The sequence below is a fragment of the Achroia grisella genome, unplaced genomic scaffold (genome assembly GCF_030625045.1).
Source record: "Achroia grisella isolate CSIRO2021 unplaced genomic scaffold, CSIRO_AGI_Agris_v1 utg20701, whole genome shotgun sequence".
Classification (NCBI taxonomy): domain Eukaryota; kingdom Metazoa; phylum Arthropoda; class Insecta; order Lepidoptera; family Pyralidae; genus Achroia; species Achroia grisella.
Window position 1 is genome coordinate 32,467 of NW_026712707.1, and position 7,777 is coordinate 40,243.

General features: G+C 33.6%; 1 pseudogene; it reads left to right on the top strand.

The window, feature by feature from the left end:
* Positions 1-2,480: 2,480 nt before the first annotated feature.
* LOC131842118 (beta-1,4-N-acetylgalactosaminyltransferase bre-4-like) lies at positions 2,481-7,484 on the top strand (annotated as a pseudogene).
* The last annotated feature ends 293 nt before the right edge of the window (positions 7,485-7,777 follow it).

Consider the following 7,777-nt stretch of genomic DNA (forward strand, 5'->3'; position numbering starts at 1 on the left):
ATAACAAGTAAGAGGCATGGGATAATCAACATAGAAACCGCTACGCACTCATTCTTAGTCACTATATATAACATTATGTGGATGCAATATTTGCCAAATTTTGCCTTTTCTTTGCTAGTCTCGTATTTGATCTTTTTCCTTTAAATGTATTGTTCATTTCATTTTAATCGGTTTACAAAAAAAAGTTATAACTTCCAAATAATAATAATAAATATCTTCTCTTAAATGAAAATAAGAACGTCAGGGAACAACAATGTAGTTGCGCTATGGAATATTTTTGTAAACTATGAGATCCTTATGCTCTACTTGTAATAGTGTTTGTAGGTCGGCAGGCGATAAGGGTTACATTGTTCATTGCCTAGGATATTTCCGTTGTACGTACGAAAACTAGATCATATTATTTTAATAGAATATTTAGTAGGTCTATATACTTTGTGATTAAAGATCGCTGACCGTTAAATTATATTCTACGGGTGTTTGAAAAGACTTAATAACTCGGAACAATACTGTCCTTGGCGTAAGCACAGATAATATTGCGTAAGTATATTATCCTTAGGAAAAGACTATTAACTATATTCTCTCGAATATTCACTCAGAATTATAATCTTTGTAATGCAATTGATTTATTGAAGTATCGATACTCCAGATAAATACAAAATTAATTCACAACTAAACTTATCTGTATTTATTCATATAATTTCAATGAATTATTGATTTAAAAGTAAATATATTTGATCGAATTGCAACTAATTCGATCGATTTTTCGATACTATTTTGCGAAAGTCAAGTAGGTCGTAGTATGATCGCGGAACAGTCAATTCTAGGCTTTCAATCTGAGCTCTATTCATTGCCTGATAGCGCTTGTTCAAAGGCAAATCACGTCTCGCAATATGGGTATAGATCCAATAATGACTACATTTATGACGTACCTATGATCTACATTTATGAAAATATCATCTATGCCAGGAAGAATATAGACAGTTTCAGAAGAGTTAGTGATTGCACCAATAAAAGCTTACGTAACAATAACAAACTGATTTTACCTAAATGTCGTTTGGCTAAAGTTAGTAATTCGTTTTATGGCAATTGCGTAAGGTTTTACAATAAAATACCAGAGTCTGTTATTAATCTGCCAGAAAAAAGATTTAAATGTCAAATAAAACAGTTCCTTTGCAAAAAAGCTTACTACAAAATTGAAGAATTCGTTAACGATAATAATGTTTTTATAGAAAAACTTTAAATCCATAGCACTGACAATATTATCTGATTACACTAATAATGAGTGCGTAGTGATTTCTATGTTCATTATCGCATGCCTCTTATTTGTTTTTTAAAATCACTAGTATTCTGACGACTTAGGCGTAATGTCGGTTAGTCAGGGAGAGAAACACCTCAATGCCTACAATATTCACAATTACCTATCTCTTATTTGTTTTTATAATAATATCAACACTTTCGCTCCAAAACTCCCGCTGCCTACGTTCAATCATCCGTCATCCACTTGTCAATGTCACATAGATTACTTTGGCTCTGGCCTCTGACGTTCCGTTTCAGGTTACATGATATTGACTTTACCATTTTTAATTAATGGTGCGTCACACGATAGTTGGGTTACATGTTATACTGTAATTATTTATATAAAAAACATCTATTAAAAAGAGCAACACACAAGTTTCTTGCTCATTCTTCTTGTGATGAATCTGCATTCCGAATGAGTGGTAGAATCAAAATATGGCTATTGAAAAATGTTTTTAATGAGTTTATTTGAATAAAGATTATTTCTATTTCAATGGTCCGAATTTGATCGCTAATGTAAAATATATCCTTTACAAAGTCTGCTTATATCAAGTGTAAAACGAAAAGCTAATGTATTCTTTTTCATCTATATAAAGATAATTTTTAATTGTTGTTTCTGAGTTTACACTTCGTTTATTGTAAAATTGCCTGAAAAATGTGACCAACTGTGACAAAGGCATGGGGAATCTAAAATCATGAAATTCTTGTAACGTAAATATGATAGATACTATCTATTGGTAATGTGCTTTTCTGTAGAACTTGACGTTGTGTTGCGTATTTCAGTGTTCTCACTTTCTGTAATAAAAAATATTATTATGGCAGCCCTGATTTTGAAGTAATTGTTTATTCGATACAATGAGTTTAAATAAAAAGGGTCTTCCTGATATTGGTAGGCGTGTGTTCCGATGTTTCGCGGTATTTCGATACGACGGCGACGTGAGGAGAAGTTAGTGTCTCGCACTTTCTTCAGAAACCATTAAGATTCAAGAACACTGTACAAATACATTATTTTAACAATTCAAAACATAAAATAAACTAAGAAAATTATGAACATCAAAAACGTGCAGACATGGCTGTATGGACGCAGTTGCCTTTGCCTTATCGTTAAATAATAAACATAACCGAAAAAAGTCTAGACAAAAAATTGTAGGTTATCTGTGGTCAATTCAGTTAGTTTCAGTCGGTCAATTTCTATATACATTTCACTATTTTAAAGAAAACACTATATATGAAATATAGCGAAGGATTTTGTTTTATGAAATTATTATAAATAAATTTTTTTAAACAATTATATAAAAAGTTTATCATGAAACCACGTAAAACTAATAAACGATCCTTTAATACGAAGGAAATAAAGTAGTTAAATAGTACATTACTTGGGTATTATTATTTAATACCGAATATTCAGGCATTACTAAATTGATAACTGAAAAACGACCTTTGTGTTGTTAAGTGCTAAAATAACTGCGGAGCAATGGCGAGGGCTTCACTGGAAAGTAGGATTCTTCACTTACGTATATGCTGTTTTGTAATGTTGATACTCTGCCTCATAGGCATAGTACAGATGTTTGCATCGTACGGCAAATATGATTATCCGCACACGGCCCGAGTAGATCTGTCGGACAAGCTATTCACAGGGGTCACTCCGTTTGTAACTCCTAAAAAGTCCGTGCCAGACTGCACCTATGACAAAGTACTGGAGAACAAAAATCGTATCACCCTTCGGAAGTTGCTAGAAAACACGATAATTTCTCCCCGAAAGGTATTATGAATGGCAGCTATACCCCTGAAGAATGCAATCCGCTGTTCAGTGTTGCTGTACTGGTTACATACAGGAAGAGGCAAAATCAATTGGATACATTCGTCCCTTATATGCATGATTGGTTGAGGAAGCAACATCTTCATTATAAGTAAGTTTATGATTATTTACTTTATTTCTATAGTGCTTTTTTAGTTGTTAGTTTTTTCTGTAATGTTATAGTTTTCAGACGGAAGGGGATTGTTAGTAATGTGGACTAATAACCCTGTTGCTAGCAATGTACCATGTCAGGATAGCCTCCATGCAGTTCCTCCTATAAACCACAGTTATGCCAAGAGGGGTTACTTGACCTGACCTTATGCTAATTTTATCATCCTCCACTGGTCTATTACACACATACAATAATGTTTTATAGAAAAACTTATAGCACTGACAATATTATCTGATTAAATTAATAATGAGTACGTAGCAATTTCTAAGTTGATTATCGCATGTCTCTTACTTGGTATACTGTATTATTATATAAAAAAACATCTATTAAAAAGAGTAACACACAAGTTTCTTGCTCATTCTTCTTGTGATGAATCTGCATTCCGAATGAATAGTAGAATCAAAATATGACTATTCAAAAATGCTTGTAATGAGTTTATTTGAATAAAGATTATTTCTATTTCTATCAGCATAAAGAGTTAGCTCTAATAGGTTCATAATGTGATTATCATCAATTTAATAAATGTTATATTTATCATATTTGTTTCTTTCGTTACATGTTTTACTTAGAGAAGCAAGTATTTTAGGAAATTGGCAAACAAACTGATGGAAAGTGATGACTGTCACTTATATATGAACATTTTCATGGAACTCACAAAATAATCTATACATATAAATAAAATTGGAGTGTCAGTTTGTAAGATTGAAATGCCCATTTTATACTACATGCATATGAATATAAATACGGTACATACACCAAAATAACATTTTTAACAATTTTTATCTGTCTGTTTGTTCCGGCTAATCTCTGAAACTGCTAGACCTATTTTGACAGGACTTTTATTGGCAGATAGCTGATATAATAAGGAGTGACTTAGGCTAGTTTTATTTTAGAAAAATAAAGTTAAATTCCATACAGATAAAGTTGCGGGTACAGCACGTAATAAATAAAGTCTAAGGACAATTCACACAATGCTTTACTTGTAATCTAAGCAGAGCTTGTGTTATGGGTAGTAAAGAACTGTTGTAAATACATAGCTACTTCTTTTTTTATAAATACATACATAATAGACATGGAAAACACCCAGACTGATACAAACAATCATAGTCATGAATGCAAATGTTTGTACTGTGCAAGTAATCATACCTGTGGCCATCAGAAATGATTTTGACTATTGGAAGTAAAGTGGTGTTAAACTGTTAGATCACTGAGACCATCATTTGGTCTATGTTCAATATCATAAAAACATAGACTAAAATAGTCTATGTTTTTTAGTTGTTCCCAAACTTTTTTGAGTTATAGACCCCTTGCCATACTTTTCGGTTTTGGGTAGACCTCCATTCTTACCTGATATTGATTTTTTTTGTAAATTACTAACTGTAGTAAAGTTTAGTGTTAAAAACATGAAGTAAACATAAAATGACCGCTGTCATAGACCCCTTGTAGTTTGTCATAGATCCCTTGGACACGTTTAGTCACGTTTGAACATGTTTAGACACGTTTAACATGTCAATATGACAGGCTCACCTGTGTTTACGTATCAGTGTAGAAGACTGTATTTACATTTTTTTTAGTATTTTGAGTTTTTGTGCTATTCAAGCATTGGGTGTTGATATACACCTCACTGGTTTAGTTCATCACTTTTGTTATAAAACTACATACCTCATTTAAGATCCTTTTTCTTTTTAAATGTCACTCTATCTGGGTTATTATAAAAAAATATATATACAATATATCTGATTATAGCCATAAGGCTAATGACAGATGGAAAGAGAAAGGGAAAAAAAAAAACTATCTGGGTATCCGATGATTTAGCCAAATGTCAAGATTGGAACACAAAACATATATCACACCCATAGATTATAATACAAGACAAGATACTATTTAAAATATGCACCTTGTAAGTTTTCAGGATATATGTAATTGAACAGCAGGACGAGAAACCGTGGAATAAAGGCATGCTGTACAATATTGGAGCAAAATATGCCATAGCTGACAAGTTTCCATGTCTGATCTTGCATGACGTGGATCTGCTGCCACTGGATGAAGGGAACCTGTATGTATGCATGAAGGAGCCCCGTCACATGAGTGCCAGCATAGACAAGTTCAGATTTGTGCTGACATACGACACTTTGGTTGGTGGAGTGCTGGCGATGCGTTCCGAACAGTATCTGCTGGTGAACGGATTCTCTAATCGCTTCCAAGGCTGGGGTGGAGAGGACGATGATTTTGCGGAGAGAATACACTCCAGGAAATTGAGTATCCAGAGGTATGTTCTTAAATAAGATAAAGATAAAGAAGCCTATATTTCTGTACTGTTATACATTATTTTTTTTTTGTTACATTCATGTTCATTCATATTATTATATTATACTATAAATTTATTATTATTATATATATTTTTTTACTATTATTATTTGCACATTTGTTAAGTAGTTAAATTTTTTATGTTTAATTATTAATTTCATTATCTATATTATATCCCGCAGTACAGAGTGCCTTATTTATTTATTTAATTAACACAATATAAACTTACAGTTAATTGCCAACACGTTTATATTTTAAAACTATTTATACTACTTAAAATTATACGATGATAAAAATATTCTTATTTTAGTAATTATGGAAGGCAAGGCTTCTGTATAAACGTCAGCATCTTGGACCTTACCTAAAGATAAATTTAATAATTGCAATGCTCTCATAGTGGGAGAATTGCTAGCGTGGCTTGTGTACCGACGCGGTTGCAAACAGTCGGACACGACGACAGGTGACACTTCTCACGTAATTCGGTGGGATATTGAATCCTATCCGTTCTACAACTGCAAAGGCCTCCTCTAATTCCTTCCAGTGCTCTTCTCCAGTAGGGGCCTGCTATCAGCTTGATATCATCATCCCAGTGTCTCTGTGGTCTACCTCTTTATCTTTTTGTTTCCCTTGGATACCATTCAGTTACACAAGTACTCCATTTTACAGGTTTGCTTCGAATCATGTGCCCAGTCGATCTCCATTTTTGTTGGTCTATCTGTACAAGAATGTCTGTCAAGTTAGTTTTTGCTCTTATATCCTCACATCTGTGTCTGTCTTTTCTGCTTATCCCTTAAATAACATATTTTAAATTGAGAGTTATTACTTTTTTTTTATTTAATAAATATAGGTTATGGGCGCCGGATATGAGCGTGAGGATCTCAGGGTTTTTGATGGTGTGATTTAAATGCCCTCTTATGGAAAGCTGTTTTATTTAGTAAAATACCCAAAACTTTATATCGACCAAATTACGTGTCGTAACTATACAACTTATCCTGTTGGTGCGGTTAACATATTTATAGAATAGCGAGCGGTCGGGCGCCCGCGAGTGCCCCGGATTGGTTGGTCTGTTCCTACAGTGGTGGCATGGTTATATATTTTAAATTAATATTTATTAAATAAAAACTGACTAAGTTATTTTGTATTGAACTTGATAGTGTTCTTCATGGCTCGACAAAGGTAAAATTTAATAAAACAGATTCATCTTTACATAGTATAAAATAAAGTCGCAGCCACTGTCTATTTCCTTAGATATTTTAAACAACGCAACAGATTTTAATGCAGTTTGTAACAATAGATAGAGTGTTGTGAGTGCTTTATGTATTAAAATTTACAATTATTGAAATTTTTGTTACGTACCCGTGCGAAGCCTTGGCGGGCCGCTATAAAGTATAAAACAATTTCGTTTCCCGTTGTCTGTCAGTACCTAATTACGTCGATTTTGATGCGTTTTTATAGTTAGAATAGATAGAGTGACTCAAGAGGAAGGTTTAGGCTATATAACATCCCACTACTGAGCAAGGATCTTTAATCGTTCGATAACCTATAATCCACGCTGGCGGAAAGCCTTGTAATACAACTAATAAATGAATGTATTTGCAGATTTCCCCGAGAAATGTCAGAATACACAATGCTACTCCATCATCCAGAGCCGAAGAACAGTGACCGGGCGCGCATCATGTACGAGAACAAGCAGCACATCAGCGAGGACGGACTCAACTCTGTGATGTACGAGTCCGTGCAGGTGAAGCCGCAGCGGCTGTTCACGTTGATCCAGGTCAAGTTATGATATGTCATATCAGAGTGGTAGCCAATGGTCGATGGATTTTAAATGGTAACTAACTTGAAGGTATTCAAACAATAAGGTTCTTCTACAGTACAGTATGCTCTATAACATAATGTGAATTATTTAATGAGGGAAATAACAATATTAATAGCCCTAGAACTAATAACCCAGTCGCAAACTAAGTACCGGTTTTGTTATGAAGCTGATATCAAGACTACACATCGCGCCATCTAGTCCCAAATGGAGTTGAAGTTATGTTATGGCTAAATAACTGATAATAATATATGTTTTAGGTGAATACATACAAAATATACATAGACTAGCTTTTGCCTGCGGCTTCGCTCGCGTTAATTTATCCCCTTAGGGGAGGAATTTATCAAAATCCTTTCTTAGGGGATGCCTACGTCATAGTAACTTTATG